This window comes from Canis lupus, chromosome 15 (assembly GCF_003254725.2).
Source record: "Canis lupus dingo isolate Sandy chromosome 15, ASM325472v2, whole genome shotgun sequence".
Taxonomy (NCBI): domain Eukaryota; kingdom Metazoa; phylum Chordata; class Mammalia; order Carnivora; family Canidae; genus Canis; species Canis lupus.
Window position 1 is genome coordinate 11,334,084 of NC_064257.1, and position 23,052 is coordinate 11,357,135.

At 34.4% G+C, this 23,052-nt stretch overlaps 1 protein-coding gene across 9 annotated transcripts in view; it reads left to right on the top strand.

Annotated features, from left to right (window-relative positions):
• LOC112642495 (BEN domain-containing protein 5) overlaps nt 1-23,052 on the top strand; it is a 1,368,880-nt gene that overhangs the window by 258,978 nt on the left and 1,086,850 nt on the right. The gene's annotated exons all lie outside the window — the stretch shown is intronic.

Consider the following 23,052-nt stretch of genomic DNA (forward strand, 5'->3'; position numbering starts at 1 on the left):
AAGTACTTTAATATATATGGAGAGAAGGAACATTTTATGCAACTTGAAAATTACTTTGGGGCTAATAAAACTCTCAAGCTTTATTATTTATTCTGTGTCAAGGTGATTGTCAGTGTTGATTTGAGTGACTATGTAAAACTCCTACGGTACATTTTTTTTTTCCTTCCCTATTGCTATAAATATCTTGAACCACAAATGGAGAGTTTCAGAAAAACATCATTTCACCTTTGGGAATATGGTTAGAGATGTTAAGTCAAAATGTTTGAGTCTACTTAGTAGAACCTCTGTAGTGTCAAATACTTGGATTTTTTTATAATATACCTCTAAATTATTTCAGAAGATTTGGACTGTTATTTTCCAAGATGGATTCAGCCAAATTTTCTGTTAGTGAACAGTGCTTCTGATACCTACTCTGAGAAAGTAGAAAGCTTCATAGGTTTATAAATCTCAGAAAAGGGGCACTTATGTGATTCAGTTGGTTAAGTGTCTGACTCTTGATTTCTGCTCCGGTCTGATCTCAGGGTTGTGAGATTGAGCCTTGCATCAGGTGCCATGCTCAGTGGGGAGTCTGCTTGAGATTGTCTCTCTCCCTCTACCTCTGCTTCTCCCCACTGTGATGTGTGCTCTCTCTCAAAGTAAATAAATAAATAAATAAATCTTATAAATCTCAGGACAGAATTGTAATCAGAACAGCTTTTTTGTGTGTTTGGAGATACATGGTGTTTTGTTTCAACCGAAGATGCAGTATTTTCTCCCTCTTTCATAAAAATACCAATCATATGCACTTCAAGAGATATTTTTGAAATCTCCAGTCACCTCAGATTTCTGCCAAAATACATTTTAGAGACTCCTAGGACATTATTTTCAAGTGGTCTTTACTGTATCAGAAGGGATATTCCCTGGACTTAATGCTTTTATTTCTGAAATGAAATTTCAGTATTTTTCTAAATCATGAACTGTGATTATCATATATATATGTGTATATATATATATATATATATATACACATATATATGTACACACACACACACACATATATATCTTGTGCAAAGAAAAGATTAGTAATTATTGAGTGTTACCTTTTAAGAGATCCATAATACCTAAAACTTAACTTTTCTAAAAAAATTTCCTTTCATACCTTTTTCTTTTCCTATACCTCTTATTATAGTTAATGCATCACTGATCTTCTAAGTCACCAAGCTGAAATTCTCAGTCACTCTGAACTCTGAATAGTTATTCCCTTTGTGACTGATACAGGTTGAATCAACTGGCTAGATGATCATATGTTAATACCCTTCCCCTACTCGTAATGGATTACATTCCTTTGACTAAGAGGGGAGCGCGGATAATAGATCGGTTTATGGGGTGGGCATATGATCCATGTGTATTCCAGTCAGAACCAGAAAGAGTTTAGAGAGTTTTTCATTTTATTTTTTAAAAATTATTGTAAATAGAGAAGCACTTTCTTGCCTTTAGGGTCTTATAGCTAGAAGAAAGTGATTTGGGCTTTCTTTGATGGTGTTGCTTGTTCATATGGTGTAAGCTTGCCTACAATAGAAGAGAATTAAGTGAACAAATATTAATAAAAGTGGGAGAAAGAATGCAAACAGCATTTAAATTCCCTTTGCCAAACTGTATGTCCCTTAGTGTTGTGCTGGTTTCTGATGTTTTCCTTTTGTTTCTAAAAGCTTCTAGTTTTTTCTTAAGCTTACTGGACTGGAGCTCAGTTTCTGTCACTTTCAGCTGAGAAAGACCTGACCTTTGCATTTATTCAATCAAAAAGGTAAATGAATCATATTTTATAAATCTATTGATACCCCCTTCTCTTTCTTCACACTGCTACTGCTTTGGTTTTGGTCCCTGTCATCTCATACTTGGAATTTGCTTGCCACTTTTTCTAGCCCCACACTGTCATTTATTTTACTCTACTTAAACTGAGCTATAATTCTATGCATTTTAATACATCACTTTCCTATTTGATTTTTTTAATGTCACCATAGTCCAAATTTCTAGCCTGGCTTAAATGGTCCATTAAAATCTGATTGCCTCATCTCCCATCTTTTTTTTAATATATATATTGTATGCTCTAGCCACCCCAAAATTGCCACCTTTTAGTTATGCCAATCTGTGATTTTACACACATTTACCCCTTTGCCTCTTATTTCTCTCCAAATTTTAACCATATCAATCTGATAAACTCCTATTACCCTTTATTTTTTTATTTTTATTTTTTTAAGATTTTATTTATTTATTCATGAGAGACACAGAAAGAGAGAGAGAGAGAGAGACAGAGAGAGAGAGAGTGAGAAACAGAGGGAGAAGCACACTCCCTAGAGGGAGCCTGATGTGAGACTCGATCCCAGGACCCCGGGATTATGACATGAGCTGAAGACAGACGTTCAAACACTGAGCCCCCCAAGTGCCACTTCTGTTACCCTTTAAATCTCAAATGTTCTCCACACAGAATTAATTATTCTCCCAGTGGTGGTATTATACTTTGTTGTATTTATATTAATTTCTTTATGTGTCTCTTTCCCAGCCCCCACAACCCTCCAGACACTGTCTTAGTCATCATTATGTTCTCAGCATTTGGTAGGTAACATAGTTTCATTTCCAACCTAGATCACCTATCTGGAATGCATAGATTATTGTTCAGCAAATATTTTCTTTACCTTCCTGGTGTATGTAGGGAAATTTGATTTGTCAAGCAGATAATTCCCTGCTCCTTTGATTTTTGGGCTTGGTCACTTGACTTTCTTTTGCCCATGGAATATTATTGGACATGACTCTGACAGAGGCTTGAAACGTGCTTTGTGTAATTTAGCTTGGCCTTAGCTTGCTGCTGATTTGCCATTAGAGCAGATAGATGGATAGACACGTGGAACCTACCTTGTTTCAACCTCAGCCTATAGGCAAGCCCAACCTCCCTGCAGCCTAAACCAGAGCTGCTCTAGCCCACTGAAGATCAGCCAAACCCCAACCTGCAAATATATGAGCTTAAAAATAAATGCTTACTGGGGGAGAGGGAGGCTGGTGGAAGAGTAGGGGACCCTGTTTCATCTGCTCCCTTGAATTCAGCTATACAGCTACCAAATCATTCTGAATATCCGTGAACTCAACTTGAGATATAAGAAGAGAATTGCTGCAATTCTATAATAGAAAAGTAACCACTTTTTTCATGGTAGAAGGTGTAGAGAAGTGAATTTGAGGGGATATATTGGAATAGAAACTGTAGAAGGAGGGAGCCTCCATCAGCCAGCTACCAGAAAGTGATTTAGCAAAGGACCACAATCAGAACTTTTAGAAGTCTGTTCTGGTAAGGGCCTTTCCTGCCTGAAAGGTGCTCAGGTGGCAAAAGAGGGCAGAGTACTAGGTGGGACAGTATGGTCTCAGGATCCCCAGGGTCAAAGAAAGAATGGGGAGCCTGAGTGTGTCACAGTTCCCAAGCATTGGAGCGGGGACCTGCTGCAATCAGCAAGCCCAGGAATGGGCTTTCAGCTTGGCGTTGCTATAAACTTTGAACCATGACCCAATTGGGTGACTGCTCTCTGAGCAGGGGCCCAGCAAGCAGCAGAACCATGGTGAGATCCTCCTTCTCCCAGGAGAAGGCGCACACAGGCACGTGCTGCAAGAAGCTGCAAAGTTTGGAGACTTGAAGCAGTGTCACATACATTAGATAAAAATGCTTGGTCACAAGCTGGATGAACACAGAGTATGGATGGAAACCAGGGAGACAAAAGTAACTGTTTTTCCCAGAGAGTTCACTGAACAGTAGGGATTGTGATCTTTCAGTTCTGAGACTGGATATTGGGCTGCTGTCATTTTTATTTTCATCCTCATCTTAAACTCATTTCATAAAGTTTTTCTCATAATTCTTTAGTCTTTCAGTTTAAAATTTCCTTTTTCTCTTTTCCTTTTCAACTAGTTTATTATTTTATCAACACTTGCTTTGAAGATTGTTTTAATTTTAATTTTTACATTTGCATTATATATATTTTTCATTTTGGCTTCCTTTTATTGTATTCATATATATATGTGTGTATGTATGTATGTATATATATATGTTTTTTGTTTCTTCACAGTTTTGAGATCAGGTGTCTTCTAACAAATAGACCAAAATACATGCAGGATTTTGGTATATCAACAGGTATCACCTTGTTCTGTCTACTTGTTTGATCATGTTCTCTTTTATTTTCCTTTATTTATTTATTTATTTTGGTTTATGATCTTTTCTGATTTGTCTAGTCTATAGTATATATTTTATATTTCATTCTCTCATTCTAATCTTTTCTTGACAAAATGACAATATGGGGAAATTCCCAGAAAAAAAGAAGCAGCAGTACTAACTGCCAGAGGTTTAATAAATATGGATACTAGTAAAATGTCAGAGCTAGAATTCACAATGTCCATTAAAAAGATACTAACTAGGCATGAAAAAAATCATAGAAGACACTGGAGAATCCCCATGGAGAAATAAAAGAATGAAAATCTAATCAGGTTGAAATTAAAAAGACTATTAATGAGATGCAATTAAAAATGGAGGCTCCTACTGCTAGGATAAATGAGTCAGAAGAGAGATTCAATGATATAGAAGATAAAATTATAGAGAATAGAGAAAATGAGGAAAAGAGAGATAAACAACTACTGGATCATGAGGGGAGAATTTGAGAGATCAGTGATACCATAAAGCATAACAATATATAAATAACAATAAATGAGGTCACAGAGAAAAAGGCAAAAGAGAGGGAGAGAGGGACAGAAGCTGAGAGCTATCCTAATCTGGAGAAGGAAACAGGCATTCAAGTCCAGGAGGCACAGAGAACCTCTCTCAAAATCAATAAAAATAGATCAACACCCTGCTATATAATGAAGCTTGCAAATTTCAGAGACGAAGAGAATCTCCTGAAAGCAACTTAGGGCATGAGGTTCTTAAACTACACAGGTAGAAACATAAGGCTGACAGCAAACCTATCCACAGAGATCTGGCAGGCCAGAAAGAACTAGCATGATATATTCAGGGTGCTAAATGAGAAAGTATGCAGCCAAGAATACTTTATCCAGCAAGGCTTTATCATTCAGAATAAACAGAGAGATAAAGAGCTTTCAGGATAAACAGAAACTAAAAGAATTTGTGATCACTAAACCAGCCCTACAAGAAATATTAAAGGGGATCCTTTAAGCAAAGGGAGCCCAAAAGTAACATAGACCACAAAGGAAGAGAGACACGATACAGAAGCAGTGACTTTACAGGTAATACAATGGCACTAAATTCATATCATTCAGTAGTTACTCTGAATGTAAATGGGCTAAATGCTCTAATCAAAAGATACAGGGTATCAGATTGGATAAAAAAGCAAAACCCATCCTTATACTGTCTATAAGAAACTCATTTTAAACCAAAATACACCTCCAGATTGAAAGTGAAAGGATGGAGAACCATTTATCATGCTAATGTATATCAAAAGAAAGCTGGGATGGCAATTCTTATATCAGACAAATTAGATTTTATTTATTTATTTATTTATTTATTTATTTATTTATTTATTTATTTTTTATTTTCAAATTAGATTTTAAACCAAAGACTATAGTAAGAGATGAAGAAGGGCACTATATCATACGTAAAGGATTTATCCAAGAAGAAGATCTAACAATTGTAAATATTTATGCTCCTAATGTAGGAGCAGCCAAGTATATAAAGCAATTAATAACAAAATTGAAGAAATACATTGATAATAATACAATAATAGAAGGGACGTTAACACCCCACTCACAGTGATGGATAGATCATCTCAGCAGAAGATCAACAAGAAAACAAAGGCTTTGAATGACACGCTGGACCAGATGGACTTCACTGATATATTGAGAGAATTTCCTCCTAAAGTAGCAGAATACACATTCTTCTCGAGTGCACATAGAACATTTTCTAGAACAGGTCACAGACTGAGCACAAATCAGGTTTCAGTTGGTATCAAGGGATTGGGATTATTCAATGCATATTTTTAGACCATAATGATTTGAAACTTGAATTCAATCACTGGAGGAAATTTGTCAGGAAGTCAAATATCTCAGGTTAAAGAGCATCCTACTAGTGAATGGATGGGTCAATCAGGAAATTAAAGAAGATTTAAAAATTCATGGAAACAAATGAAAATGAAAACAGCATTGTTGGAAACCTTTCGGATGCAGCAAAAGTATTCCTAAGAGGGAAATACATAGCAATACAAGCCTTTCTCAAGAAAGAAGAAAAGTTTCAAATACACAACCTAACCATATACCTATAGGAGCTGGAGAGAGAACAGTGAGTAAAGCCTAAACTAAGCAGAAGAGAATTAATAAAGATGAGAGCAGAAATCAATGAAATAGAAACCAAAAGAATAGTAGAACAGATCAATGAAACTAGAAGCTAGTTCTTTGAAAGAATTAATAAGATCAATAAATCCTTAGCCAGACGTATCAAAAAGAAAAGAGAAAGAGCCTAGATTAATGAAATCATGAATAAAAGAGGAGAGATCACGACCAACACCACAGAAATACAAACAATTTTAAGAACATATTATGAACAACAACTATATGCCAACAAATTAGGCAATCTGGAAGAAATGGAGGCATTTCTGGAAACTTATAAACTTACCAAAACTGAAACAGGAAGAAATGGAAAATCTGAACAGACCCATAACCATCAAGAAAATTGAAGCATTCATCAAAAACCTCTCAACAATCAAGAGTCCAGGGCCAGATGGTTTCCGAGGGGAATTTTACCAGACATTTAAAGAAGAACTAATACATATTCTTCTGAAGATATTTCAAATAATAGAAATGGAAGGAAAACTTCCACACTCGTTCTATGAGGCCAAAACCAAAAGACCCCACCAAAAGGGAGAATTACAGACCAATATCCTTGAGGAATATGGATGCCAAAATTTTCACCAAGATACTAGTCAATAGGATCCTGCAGTACATTAAAAGAATTATTCACCATGACCAAGTGGAATTTACTCCTGTGCTGCAAGGTTCGTTCAACCTCTGCAAATCAATGAGATACATCACATTAATAAAAGAAAGGACAAGAACCATATGGTCTTCTCAACTGATACAGAAAAAGCATTTGACAAAATACAACGTCCTTTCTTGATTAAAACTCTCCACAGTGTAAGAATAGAGGGAACGTACCTCAATATCATAAAAGCCATCTATGAAAAGCCCACAGCAAGTATCATTCTCAATAGGGAGAAACTGAGAGTCTTTCCCCTAAGATCAGGCACAGTACAGGGATGTCCACTCTCACCACTGTTGTCCAACATAGTACTGTTTCTCCTAGCCTCAGCAATCAGACAACAAAAAGAAATAAAAGGCATTTAGATTGGCAAAGAAGTCAAACTCTCACTCTTCACAGATCACATGATACTTTATGTGGAAAATCCAAAAGACTCCACCCCAAATTCCTGGAACTCATACAGGAATTCAGCAACATGGCAGTATGAAAAATCAGTTGCATTTCTATACACTAATAATGAGACAGAAGAAAGAGAAATTAAGGGATCGATCTCATTTATAATTGCATCTGAAACCACAAGGTACCTAGGAATAAAAATAACCAAAGAAGTAAAGTATCTCTACTCTAAAAACTGTGGATTGGAAGAATAAATATTTTTAAAATGTCTATGCTATCCAGTGCAATCTACACATTCAACGCAATCTCAATCAAAATATCATGAGCATTTTTCACAGAAATGGGGCAAATAATCCTAAAATTTGTATGGAACCAGAAAAGACCCTGAATAGCCAGAGGAAAACAAAAACTAGAAAGCCTTTTTAATCTTTGAAGAAGAATGACTTTGAAAATGTCACCCAAACTTCAAATCTCTATTTTTACTCTCATTGTATGGGGAGTTATAAAACATTAAATATTCATCATGTATTCAATGTTTAATTGCTGGTTAATAGCTCCTAATATATATAAAGTAAATCATGTTGTTTATATGGAGAATCAATTCCTGTATTATCAAGATGAAAATATGCTCTCAACCCTAGGAGTCAGAGGTAACTCTCCATTTCTTAAGCCACAGCAGCTTAATGGTTGGAAGCAAGGACTGTTTTAATTTTGTATGGCCTTGAAGCTTATGTAATTTCAGAGAGTCTTCTTTAAGAAAAATTTTATAAAATTCTGAATACAAGGGATGCCTCAGTGGCTCAATTTGTTGGGTGTCTGACTCTTGATTTTGGCTAGGGTAATGATTTCAGGGTCTTGAAATCAGGCCTGCATTAGGCTCTCCACTTAGTGTGGAGGCTGCTTGGAATTCTCTGTCTCTGTCTCTCTGTCTCTGTCCCTCCTCTTGCTCTCTCTCTCTCTTTCAAAAAATAAAGAAATAAAATATTTGAGAAAGATACCTAAAATCTTATGAATATAAAATTATGTGTTCATAATAAAAAGGAGATCACAATAAATTACTAGTATCTTGGGGATTCAGGTTCCCTTATGCTGCAACCTCTTTAAGCCATTTACCAGAAATGCTTTAAAGAAGTGCAGCCTTGCTTTCCTTTCATATCATAAATATCTGCAGTTTGAACCTTGAAACTGAAGCTTCATTTGTTTCTCAGTAAACTTAGCTCTGTTTGGAAGGAAACTTTGGCTAGCTGGTTAAACCTGCCAAGTTATCATCCAACCCTTTCTTAAGTTCTGTGCAGATGATAAATTCACTTTTAAGCTGTCCTCACTGTTCTTTAATGAAAGAAAATTTTACTCTTACTATTTTTCATGAGTTACTGGTTTTCCCCTTCTTTCCCATGGAAGTTAATCAGACATTTAAATAAAATTGTGAAGTAAGGAAGAAGGATTTTTCCCTTAACAAACACCTGTGAATTTTAACTATGTAATATACTCCTTACTTTCATTATTCGTGAGTTCTTATCCTTTCTTTGACTCATTGCAATATATTCCTGTGTATTGTTACTGCTTCTGTCTTAACTTAAGCTTTATTCAGGTCTCTCATTTCCTCTTTCTACTGTCCCTAGATAAATCTTCTAGCAATGAAATTTGTTGTACTACTCCTTTTGTTTAAAATCCTCCAATAGCACCCCATTTCCTTATCCTAATCTTACCTCTTCAACCTTTGTCCTAGGATTCTTGACATTATTAGACCCTGGTCATACTGGCCTAACCTTCTTGTCTCATTGCCCTATGCTCTTCTACATAATGTTCCTTCTGCCTTCACTCATTTGACATCTGGAAGGCTCCTATTCATCCTTTGAGTATAACTCAAGTGTCAATTCTGTTTACCCCTTGCCAGCTTTGCAACCTCAAGTAGGGTTAGGCTTTTTCACTTCTATGTCCCTATAACGGTTTTTGCATATTTAGACCATGATTCTTAACATGTTTTATAATAACTACTTTTTTGTTAGTTTTGCTCACTTCATTGATAGCCTCTTTTATCTCAGCTCTGTATTTCTGTGCACCAGGAAATCTTCTTACCCTTCTGCTCATATCATCTCATTTAATCCTTACAACATCTTTATGAATTTACAGCTGGAACATTTGAGGTACAATCTTTAGTCTAAGGACACACAGCTAGTAAGGAGTAAAGGTGTGAATCGAAGCAGTCTAATTCCAGAGTCTGTCCTTTTAATCACCATTTTCTACCAACAAATTAGAATCTCTAGTGAATAGCAGAATCCCTGCTACATAAGTAGTGCTTAATAAATACTTGGTGATTGAACCAAAAGGACACAGGATTTCTTTAGCTTCTTTTGGTAGCTGAAATGTATTACCATAATGTTATGTTTGGATACATTTATTGCTGGAGTCAGTATCTTTTGGTTTTACCTTGGAGAGGATGTATTTTTGAGGATATTCATGCAGTTACTATGTTTTTTTCAAGTTTTTTCTTTCAGCCTTTGTTGGATAAAGAGCTAATTATGATTCTGCATTGTTGATTATTACATACTGCAATATAACAGGGATATGACTACAATAATATGACTAGTGGTTTCTGTCCCTTTGTCTTCCTCATGGTTTTGATCAGGCAAAAGCATAGCTTTACAAATCTCTTTTTAAAAAAACTGTGGTCCAAGATCAGAAACCTTTTCCCAGGATGAAGTGGATTTACCCAGGAGAGGGAGATTAACTCCTTGAGGGATGCAGGAACCATTTGGAAAATTACCCTATTCAATCTCTGAATGATATCCAGAAAGATATTTCTCTCACGTGGATGAGCACTTTGTTTTTTGAGAGGATCTTCCCCATCTAACTAGTTAAATTGGTACATTTACTTTTCTGTAGAAGGCAAGATTTTGGAAATTAACAAACTAGACAGGATGGGAAAGTCATATGACCTTTACTAATTTTCTAGCATAGTGCGGTTTCTTCCCTCTCATTTTCAAGGGCTCCACATCTTTATTTAATATTTTAGTGATGCTAGTATAATTTGGGTTTCCTTCTATGAGAGAATGGTATAACCGAAAAAAGCTGCAGAGGGTCAGTTGCATGGACTCTGAATTTCAGTTCACCAGTTCCAATGGGCATTTTATTTTATTTTTTAATTAAAAAATTTTTTTAGGGATCCCTGGGTGGCTCAGCGGCTCAGTGCCTGCCTTTGGCCCAGGGTGTGATCCTGGAGTCCCGGGATTGAGTCCCACGTCAGGCTCCCTGAATGGAGCTTGCGTCTCCCTCTGCCTGTGTCTCTGCCTCTCTCTCTCTCTCTCTCTCTCTCTCTCTCTCTCTCTCTCATGAATAAATCAATAAAATCTTAATTTTTTTTTTTTAAGAGAGAGAATGCACATGAGGGGGGTGAGGAGCTGAAGGAGAGAAAACAAGAGAATCTTGAGCAGGCTACTTACTCAGGGCAGAACCCCACACTGGTCTCAGTCTTGGGACCCTGAGATCATGACCTGAGCTGACATTAACAGTCGGTTGCTTAACCAACTGATCTACCCAGGCACCCCCCCCACCATAGGCACTTTAATTCATAATATACATTGATCCTTGTCTACTTCCTAAATAGTTTAGTTTTCAGTTTAAAATTTCTTGTGAAAAATAAAAGATCTGAAGAAAAACACTGAGAAAAAAGAGCCCTTTAGAAAGCTGGGATACATTTTTGCATGTAGTTTTTTCTTTTCTGAAAACAGAAAGCTTCCATATTTCTCTGTAGAGAGGTTTTGGAGAATTCCCTAATATTCTAGGAAAAAAGAAAATATAGCCAAAATAAGAAAGAAAAATAAATACCTCATTATTCTGGAAAATAAAGTAAAATGTATAATAAGAGTTTTACATAAAGGAAATAAACCACCATCTTAAGGGCAAGTGTAAATGTTATTTAGGTTGACTGACTTCTAAAGATAACTTTCAGTGGACAAACACAGAAAATAAAATCAATTCACAATTTTTAAGATTTATTATTGGAGATTTTTATGGCTTTTGTTTTTTACCACTTTATTTTTGTCTGTAGAAGATAGAACAATAACTCACTTTTGCACAGCATCCTATGATTTCCTCTGGGAAAGTCTTTATCATAGGACTTGATACTTAGATTGAAATGATCCACCTGTGTGATTATTGCTTCAGCTTGACTATAAACTCCATGAAGACAAGTACTTACTTATTCATATTTGTATTTTCAGTGCCCAGCATGAGGTCTACATTGGAATAGACCTCTGAAATGTTGCCACAATAACTGCCATTTATATTATTTAACAAGTTTAATAACAATATTATTTAAAAATTTATTTTTATTTATACATTTATTCAACAGATATTTATTGAGTATCTTGTTGGGGCTAGATACTAGTACTGAGGGTGTAACAGTAAATAAAACAGAAAAATATTTCTGAGCTTACATTTTTACCAGATGGTACAAAAATAAACAATACTCAAAAAATAAGTAATTTGTATGGTATACTTGAATATGGTGAGTGCTGCGAGGAAATTTAGAGTAGGTGAGATGAATCAAGAATGTGGGAAAAGTGTTTTTCAATATTAAATATGGTGGTCAGGTTGGCTTCTTTTAAGAAAGTAGATTTCAGCAATAATTTGAATGATGTTATAATCTATGTGAAAATATGGGGAAAGAGAAGTTTAGGAAGACAGAATAGCCATTGATAATCCAGAATAGCCATTGATAATCCCTTAAAACTGAGGTGTGTGTGATGTGACAAGAAAGAGAAATAGTAAGGAAGTCAAGTGATGTGAGGACAAGAGATAAGATCAGAGAAGTGAAAGGGAGATAGATCACATTGATTGATTGATTTTAAAAGTTATTCATTTTAGTGAGAGAGATTGAATGTGAGCAGGATGAGGGGCAGAGGGAAAGTCTCCTCAGATAGACTACTCCCTAAGTGTAGAGCATGACAGGGGGATGGGGTCTCGATCCCAGCACTCTGAAACCATGACCTGAACAGAAATTAAGAGTCACATGGTTAATTGACTGAGCAATGAAGGCACTACTCATGTAGAATCTTTTAAAAACTTCAGGTTTGGAGGGCACCTGGGTGCCTCAACGATTGAACATCTGCTTTGGCTCAGATTGTGATCCTGGGGTCCTGGGATTGAGTCCCACATCAGGGTCCCTACAGGGAGCCTTCTTCTCCTTCTGCTTCTGTCTCTGCCTCTCTCTGTGTGTCTCTCATGAATAAATGAATACATTCTTTAAAAAAAAAAAAACACTTCAGGTTTACTCTCAAATAAGTGCTAAACCTCTTGAGGATTTTGAACAAAATGTGACATGATCTCTTTTATGTGTTGGAAAAATTACTTTGGCTTTGTGTTGAGAATAGAGTATTGGGGTGCAGATAAGGAGACCAGTTACAAACAATCCAGGTGGGAGAATATAGTTGCTTGAATCAAAGTGATATCTGTGGAGGTAAAGAAAAGTGCTTGGATTGTAGATATATTTGAAAGGATTCTTGGATGGATATACTTAGTTATTAAGTATGAAATTAAGACTTCATAGGTGACTCTAATGCTTTTGGGCTTAAGTATTGACTGTATAATTTATATATATAATTTCATTTGATAATAAAATATTTTATCTTTGACAGACAAGAAAACTGAAGTCAAGAGCAATTAAATTTGGCAAAACTTCAAAATTTATAAGCAGTGGTGCTAGTATTCAAATCTATATCTAAATCTGAGGTTTTTGATTTTTTTTAATATAAAAGAGCAGATAAGATGGTCTTCTTAAAATTTGTAATGTTGGCCTTGTGCTATGGTTTTATGTTTTAAATTCCCACATGTCAGGATGCCTGGGTGGCTCAGCAGTTGAGTGTCTGTCTTTGGCTTAAGGCATGATCCCGGAGTCCCGGATCAAGTCCCACATCGGGCTCCCCACCTGGAGCCTGCTTTTCCCTCTGCCTGTGTCTCTACCTCTCCCTCTGTGTCTCTCATGAATAAATAAATAAAATCTTAAAAAAAAATAAATTCCCACATGTCATTTAAATCAGTGACCTCTTCCCAAAATGAAAAAAATTAATATAAGTAGTTTAATTCTGAATGTTTTTTGTTTTATTTACTTGAGACTCTTGTTGGGTGCATTTTTATACTTGTTATGTCTTCTTGTTGGCTTGCTCCTTTGTTATTATAAAACATCTTCCTCCTTTGTCTCTAACAACTTTTGTCTTAAAGTTGATTTTTCTGATATTATTATGAGTATTCCATCTTTCTTTCGTTGTGTTTGGTATGTTTATTATTTTCCTTTCTTCTAACTATCAACCTTGTGAGTTTGTATCTAAAGTGCATCTCTTATAGACTGCATGCATATGGTTGGTTCATTAAAAAAAATCTATTTTGACATTTTCTGCCTTTTAATTGGAGCGTTTAACATTTTACATTTATTGTGATTATTGAGATGTAAGATTATTTTGCCACCACTTTCACTATGTTTTATGTCTTTCCCTATCTCTTTCTCCATTACTGCTTCTTTTATGTTAAATAGATATTATCTAGTGTGCCATTTTAATTCTCTTCTTACTGATTTTACTATTTTTTATTTTACTGTATTTTAAAATTTCTTTCTTTAATTGCCCTGAGAATTAAAATGAACTTAATTAAATTGATACCAGCATAGTTTGAATTAATATCAAGTCAATTTCAATAATATATATGGAATACATATATTTATTGTTATACAAATTATATCTGGATATAGTATGTATACTCCATACAGATTTATAATGATTCCTTTATATCAGTAAGAGAAAAAAAAATCAACAGAATTAAAATGTTTATACTTAATGCTTTTATTATGTAGTTATTTTTACTGGTGCTTTTATTCTTCATGTGGATTTCAGTTATGCTTTAGTGTTCTTTCACTACAGCCATAATATCCTGTAGTTTTCTTGTAGAGCACATTTTTAAATCTGATGGTGTCGGGCAGCCCAGGTGGCTCAGCGGTTTAGTGCCACCGGCAGCCCGGGTTGTGATCCTGGAGACCTGGGATCGAGCCCCACATCAGGCTTCCTGCATGGAGCCTTCTTCTTTCTCTTCCTATGTCTCTGCCTCTCTCTCTCTCTCTCTCTGAATAAATAAATAAATAAATAAATAAATAAATAAATAAATAAATAAATCTTTAAAAAATAAATAAATCTGATGATGTCTTAACTTTCTCATTTTTGAATAATACTTTTTGCTGGCTATCAAATTCTTGTTTGATGATTTTCTTTCAGCACTTTGTGTTATTCCACTGTCTTCTGACTACCATTATTCTTTTTTTTTTTTTTTTAATTTTTATTTATTTGTGATAGTCACAGAGAGAGAGAGAGAATGAGGCAGAGACACAGGCAGAGGGAGAAGCAGGCTCCATGCACCGGGAGCCCGATGTGGGATTCGATCCTGGGTCTCCAGGATCGCGCCCTGGGCCAAAGGCAGGTGCCAAACCGCTGCGCCACCCAGGGATCCCTCATTATTCTTAATGATAAATCAGCCATTAATCTTATTGAGGATTTCTTGTAAGTGAGGAGTTGGTTTCTGTGTTGCTGAGTTAAAGATTCTTTTTGTCTTTTCACAGTTTGATTATGATATATCTAGGAGTGGATCACTCTTTTTCAGAGGTAGAAAAAGAAAGTGTTAAGTCCTTTAAAAAATTATTGAAATTTTAGACTACTTGTGTCTTGTTGGCATTGGCTTTTTATTCCCATCTAGCGATGTCTTTTTGTTTTGTTTTGTTTTGTTTTTTTTGTTTTTGTTTTTTTTTAATTCATGAGAGACAGAGATACAGGCAGAAGGAGAAGCAGGCTCCATGCAGGAAGCCTGATCCCAAGTCTGATCAAGCCTGACTTGATCCCAAGAATCTAGGATCATACCCTAAGCTGAAGGCAGACGCTTAACCACTGAGCCACTCAGGCATCCTGTAATCTCTGCTTTTTATTGGGATGCTTACTCTATTCATATATTAGTTATATTTAATGTAATTATTGATATGTTAGGATTAAATGAACCTATTAATTTTCTTATTGTCCGTTCTGTTTCTGTTACTTTGTTGCGTTTTACTGACTTCACAATAAAAAAAAAAGGCTTTTTATTATTCTTTATTTTTTCTTTGGATTCTTGGTGAAACTATTTTATGTTTATTTTATTGGTTGCTCTGGAACAATATTCATTCATAATTTATTAAACTTCTAAAATATTTTGTCTAAAAATTTATTTTTTAGAGTGATTTTAGGTATTTGTTACAACTGATGAACCTACATTGACACATCATAGTCACCCAAAGTCCATAGTTTACATTAGCGTTCACTCTTTGTATTGTATATTCTATTGTTTTGGATAAATATATAATTATAAGTATCTACCATTATAGTCATACAGAGTATTTTCACTGCCCTAAATATTCTCTGTTCCCTGGCTATTAATTTCTGTTCTTTCCAACTTCTGGTCTTTTAACTGTCCATGGCTTGGCCTTTCCCAGAATGTCATATGGTTGGAATCATACCATATGCAACCTTTCAAATCAGTTACTTTTGCTTATTAATATGCATTTTATTTTTTCATATCTTTTCCATGGCTTGATAACTTATCAAACCCTTTTAGGGTCCTTATTTTACCACTTTAAATTTAATACTTCACATTTGATACCTTGAACTTGTAATTACTAATCCTTTTTTTCCTCAAAATTTATTCTTCCTACTTCCTACTTTCCATCTCAGAAAATGTAGTTACCTCATATCAAATTCTATTTCTCATTTCAATTTTTGTTACTGTTTTTTCATATATTTTGCTTCTCTGTACCATGTAAACTGCCCTTAAAATATAATTTTTGAACTTTGAACAATTATCTTGAAAGAAATTATGAGACAAATAAAAGCAGTCTTAAATTTACCACTTATTTAGTATTTTTAATGATGTTCGTTTATTTTTAGAAGTATTAGGTCTATCTAGTATAACTTCCTGTCTTTTATTTTTTATTTTTTTAAAAAGGTTTTATTTATTTATTCATGAGAGACAGAGAGAGAGAGAGGCAGAGACAGGCAGTTGGAGAAGCAGGCTCCATGCAGGGAGCCTGATGTGGGACTTGATCCCGGGTCTCCAGGATCAAGCCCTGGACTGAAGGTGGCGCTAAACCGCTGAGCCACCCGGGCTGCCCACTTCCTGTCTTTTAGGTTTTCATTTGGTTGGTATAGGTTTACTGGTAATGAATTTTCTGTTTTTGTTTATTTTGTTTTATTTTATTTTACCCTAATTTTTCAATATGTTTTCACTGGATATTGAATTCTGGGTTGAGAGTTTTATTCTTTCATTACTTTAGAGATGTTCTTTCTTAAAAGTTAATGGTTATTCTTAGGGATGCCCAGGTGGCTCAGTGGTTGAGCATCTGCCTTCAGCTCAGGGCTCAGGGCATGATCCCGGTCCGGATATTGAGTCCCTCATTGGGCTCCATGAGGGGAGCCTCTTCTCCCTCTATCTCTCTGCCTCTCTCTCTGTTTCTCTCATGAATAAATAAATAAAGTCTTAAAAAAAAGAAGTTAATGGTTATTCTTAGAAGTCAATGGTTATTTTTAGTGTTGTTCACATCTATATTTTATGGCTTTTCTTCTGGTTTTGCTTAAGATTTTCTCTGTTTTTTTATCAGTTTAAGTATTATGTACTTAGGTTGAGTTTTCTATTTTTTCTGCATAAGGTTTCCTGAGATTCTAAGATATTCAATTTTTTCCTCTAAGTTCTTAACATCACATGATTTTTTAATAGATCCATCTTCAAGTTTATTGACTGTGCACTAGCTCTACTCTAATGTTAAGTCCATCCTCTTAATTTTCCACTTAAGGTATTGTGCTTTTTACTTTTAGGATTTTTATTTAGTCTTTATAGACATTTCTGTTTCTTTAGAAATTCTGTACTTTTCAAATAGGAAAATTACATTTTTCTTTAATTCTATTAAGATGTTTCTGTTTTTTAACAGTATTTATAATAATTCATTTAAAGTTTTTTTTTCTGTTAATAGTATGACTGATCTCAGAGTGGATTTATATTGTTTGCCTCCGCACTTTTGATTATGAGTGATATATGTCTTTGAGTGTCTTGTAATTTTTGACTGTACATGGACAGAATGGAAGATACATTATAGAAAGTTAATTCTGTTATCTTTTTGGGTATATTAGTGTTTAGTGTAGAAAGCAGTTTATATTATCTTTTCAAGTTTATTACTGTTTATTTTAGAAGACAGTTCATTTGCTTATCACCTCAAGGCTGATCACCTTAAACTTCTGTATGTATGGTTTAAAATTTTATTGATGTAGATTGGGTGGAAAACCTAGGTATTTCCAAACTATTCTAACTTGGGCCCAAATCTTGTCTCTTATGGAGATATTATCAGGGTTAGTTTTCAATTTTATTAGTGAAATTATGAAATATTTCTTTCTCAGGACATGGTTTTTATTGCTAAGGTATGTCCCTATTGGTATCTCAACTGAGTGTTATGCCTGAGGGATCAAAAGTTTTTCAATTCTGAGTGTACTCGGTTCTTACCACCCTATTACCCAGCATAGTTTCATCCCTAGTAATTCTGCTTTTCTTTCATCATTGTAGTATGTTCTATTTGATAAAACTAATGTAGTTTCACTGTGTGCCTGGGCTTGCCTAGCTTGGAGCTATAGACTTACAGGAAATGATCTCAGAGTTTTCTAGGTTATCCATTCCCCATCACCACCATGATGTTTCCTCCTGTCAGATGACCTACCTCACAAATTGTGCCTGCTTCAATAGACTATTGTGGGAGTTCATCCTGTGAATGTCTCTTTTCCCAGGGATTGCTGTATAACATTGCTTATTTTCTAATGTCCGAAACAGGTGTTTCATATATTTGACCTGCTTTATAGTTCTTTACAATGGGGCTAATATCTTAATGGTTAGTACAACATGACTAAGCCAAAAGTAGAGATGTTGTTTTTATCATATAATTTTTCTGCTTTTATTCATACAACATATTTGATTTTTGTTAAAAATGAATATTTGATTTGATTCTTTTTTTAGTTGGTTGTTTTCTTATTAGAAATTGTACATTTTGGGGTGCCTGGGTGGCTCAGTTGTTTGTATCTGCCTTTGGCTCAGGTCATGAACTCAGGGTCCTGGGATCAAGCCCCACATCAGGCTTCCCACTCAGCAGAGAGCCTGCTGCTCCCCCTGCATGTGTTCTCTTTCTCTCTGTCAAATAAATAAATAAAATCTTTTAAAAAATTTGTTGAGACTTGCTTTATGAACCAGCATATAATCAATTTTGGTAAATGTAGCATGTGCATTTGAAAAGAATATATACACGTTATTCTTTAAATATCAAATGTTTCATAATTAGAATGAAGTAGCTTTTTTAGTCACATTTTCAATTTGTCTCAATTCTTTGTGAATATATTTTCTTGATTTTGCTCAGTTTGTGGTTTTGGTTTGTTGAAATTTCTCACTGTAATTATGAATTTGTCTCTATCTTCTATTTTGTCAAATTTTACTTACATCTTTTGGGGATGTGTTAATAGATGTATATACTTCTAGGATTTTTATATCTTCTTAATGGAATTATCCTTTTATATATGTCTGAAAATCAATTATCTAAGCCTCTATCATAAGAAACTTTTAAAAAAGTAATAATTTAAAACAAGACAAAATAAAAAATATAAGGAAGGAAATAATAAAAGATTAGAAAATTAAAGAAAAATTTTAATGTACTCTATAGAAAATGTAATATGTTAAAAAGTATTGTGAAAAATACTTTTAATACAACACACTCTAGCCTAGTTCAACCAGGAAAAATAAAGAGAAAGATAACACATTAATATAATAGTTGAGTATAGTATTGTAAAACTTTTATACATCAAACTAGCAAAAGACAAAAACAACAAAAATATAGTGAATTATTTATACCAATACATTAGAAAAATATATGAAATATACAATTTTTTCATCATAAAATATTTTTGTTTATTTCTCTTTTTAAAAAATATTTTATTTCCTTATTTGAGAGAAGAGAGAGAGAGAGCGAGCACACATGAGTATAGGGGAGGGGCAGAAGGAGAGGGAGAAGCAGGCTCCCCCCTGAGCAGGGAGCCTGATGCCAGGCTTGATCCCAGAACCTTGGCATTATGACCTGAGTGGAAAGCAGATGCTTAAACAACTGAGCCACCTACGTGCCCCATCCTTGTTCATTTCCAGTAATATTTCTTGATTTAAAGCCTAGCTTGTCTGATACAAATATAGGTACAGTAACTTTCTTCCTCAGAGTGCTTTCCTGTTATAACTTTTTCATTCCTTTATCATTCAGTTTTTCTGTGTGCTTAAATATAAAGTTGTACTTATAAGCAATATATATTCAAGTTTTTCATCTAGAATAAAAATTTTTTCCTTTTGATATTTAGTCAGTGTATTTAACACATTTACTCACATACTTATGTTTGATATCTACATTTTATTTTTTGCTTTGTATTTGTCCTTTATTTTGAATTTCTATTTGTTTTCTTGCTTTTTGTATAAATGGAAGGAAACCAAATGATATATAGGCATTGTCATTTTATATACAAATAGCCATTTTTAGAAGGTCAAAAATTGCCACTTTGTTGAAATATTAGAGATAACATGAGGAAAGAATTGTTTATGCATACACACAGAGAAGATATTCCTCATAGGAATGGTGAAGATGGTCAACAGGATAGTTACAGAAGATCAAAGATTAGATGCTTATTATTATTTGAAACTGTAAACTTAGTGAAAGCAAAGACTATATCTGTTTGATTTATTATCTCTTCTATTTTACAACATATAACATGATGCTTTTTGAATGAATAACTGATTGAATACATGGATGAATGTATTGACTGTGACTATAGCATATTCCAAAGATAGCACAATGGAGTCCAAAAATCTTTATTTCAAGGTCTTGCCCTAGTGCTTTACAGTATGAATTCAACGAAGCACTAAATATTTCTGAGTTTCAATTACTCATCATGGGGTCATGGCGAGGCTTTAATAAAATAAAGGATGTCAACTCATTTTGAAACTGTAAATTTTTAGACACAAATTGTGCCTTATTAATAGGTACCATTGATGGCAGCAATTTTAAGACGTTATTATTTATCAAAACCTATTTATAGTGTTCCAGAATTAAAAACAAAATAAAAATTTTCCTTTGAGTGATGAAATGCATATTAATGTTTAATTTTTCAACCAGTAACTTTTAGATGGCCAAAAATAGTGTTATTCTTCACTTCTTGTTTTTTTTAAAGGTAGTAATTGCATTAAGCATTATAACTTATACTTTCATTTTATATTATCTCTGTATTCTTCCAACCATCTATATTATATAGAGAAGCTATTAGTCTAGTGATTAGAGTCATGTTGCTGGAATTCAAATCCCAACTCTGACTTTTACTTACTTACATGCTATATAACATAGGCCAAGTTATTTTTTGTAGCTTTTTCCCTTGCTGTTCTCTTCTACAAAAGGAGGATTGTAATGGTTCTACTCCACAGGGGTTGTTGTGAGACTTGAATAGGTTAGTACACCTACCATTTTGGGTAGTATATAGAAATGCTCAGAAAATGTTTTCAATTGAAAATTAATATTCATAGTAATTTCTAAGAAATAAATATTCAAACTTTATTGATGTAATCCTTACTTTAAGTTGAAAAAACAGAGGTTGGATGAAGTTAACTGAATTTCCAATGTCATTCAGTAAATGGCAGAGGTAAAATTTGAGCCTACATCTTTTGATTGCAAGCTCATTGCTCTGCGCAATATTCCGCCCTCTATAACATAAGGCTTAGTAAATATTTTTGCATGATAATAATAGAAAGAACCAACTTAATGAGGAATCTCCTCGGGAATTCTGAAGACAGTCAAACTAGAAAAACTAAGTTTTTGGTTTTAATTAGTTGATACTTGTAATTTCCTATCAGTGCATTTTTAAGAAATATGTGTATTCTTAATTGGAAGTAACTGATTGTTTTGGTTCTGGAAGGAGGAATAAATCTGGCTTCTTACGCCAAATTTTAATGAAAGCAAATAAAATTACCCTAAGGTTAATTGATAAGGTTTTGAGGGAAGTATTATCTTATTATCTTGGATCACTGCCTGATTAATCCTAGATTCAGGCAGCCAAAGAATGGTACAGCTGAAAGGAAACTTCATGATTAGGTAACTCAATATTCTCATTTAGTAGATGAAGCCCTCAGAGGGTGAATAACTTTGGTATTATTGCACAGAGAATCAGTTGAGCTAGAATTCAGGTCTGCTGATTCCCTGGCTAGTATTCCATCTGTGACAACGCGACTAATGCTTAGTTAAAATCAGTAACATGCTAGTAGAATTAGAAAAAGAATTAATTGAAAACTGCTACATTTAAAGTTAAAGTTAAACTATGAGTGTTCTTTTCGAGAAAGACATACTAGAGCTTTTTTTTTCTTTTTAAAGATTTTATTCATTTATTCATGAGAGACAGAGAGAGACAGAGAGGCAGGGACACAGGGAGAGGGAGAAGCAGCCCGATTCGGGACTTGATCCCAGGACTCAATCCCGGGACTCCAGGATCACACCCTGGGCTGAAGGCAGGCGCTAAACCACTGAGCCACCCAGGGATCCCCAAGAGCTTATTTTAAAGCAGGATACTACTATGCTCTTCAGGTACAATAGAGTACTGATTTCTCAGTCAATTTCTTTGTTGCTGTCTTTTATTATCTTTACTCTTTTTCAGATGTTGATTATCTGACTTGGGAATTCACCAGACTATTTGCTTTATTTTTTATCCCATCACATTGTGACAATTATGGGCATTTTACTGCTCATTAGAATAGAAGTTAAAGAGAGGAGATACAATGAATGGAAGTAACACCTAAGTTTATACATTTTTTTCTTTTTCATAAATTTGAAGTATAGTTAACATACCATGTTATATTATTTTCAGGTGTACAGTATAATGATTCATCAGTTCTATTTATTACCCAGTGCTCATCAAGATAATGTACTCTTGATCACCTTTACTTACTTCACCCCTCTCTCACCAACCTCCCCTCTGTCAACCTACATTTTTGATATAACTGTTCTATTGGTAGAGAAAATGGAAATTAATTTCATGGCTGTTTGTGAATTTGCCATTATTTTTCTTATGAAGCAACTACTTGTAATTTTTGTTTAAAACCTTATTTTACATATCCTTTAATATGCTCTGATAGAAGTTTGGAAATTACCAAAAATACTACAAACTGCTAGGCAATATTGTGAGAATTAAATAAGATCAAGTATATTAGAGTTAGTGGAAGTTTGTATAAAGCTTAATACAAAATACATATGTTATCGTCCTTTTTTAAAACTAGAAAGTTTGTTTGTGATTCTTTTTGGCTTATCGGAGCTTGCTACATCCTCCATGGAACATCCCAAACTAAAAATCTGTCACTTGTAGCACAAACAGATCTGGGTGATAAGAACTGAAAGAGTTGCTTGTACCACAGCAAGGACTAGCTGGAAGGCTCCTCTTATCCTGTGCTGTATTCAGGGTTGGCGGCCTTACAGAGTGTGAATGCTGAACCTACAAGTACTGAATAATGACAAATGTTGCTGTCAGAGCTCATAGTATTTAAGTGTATGTGCTATT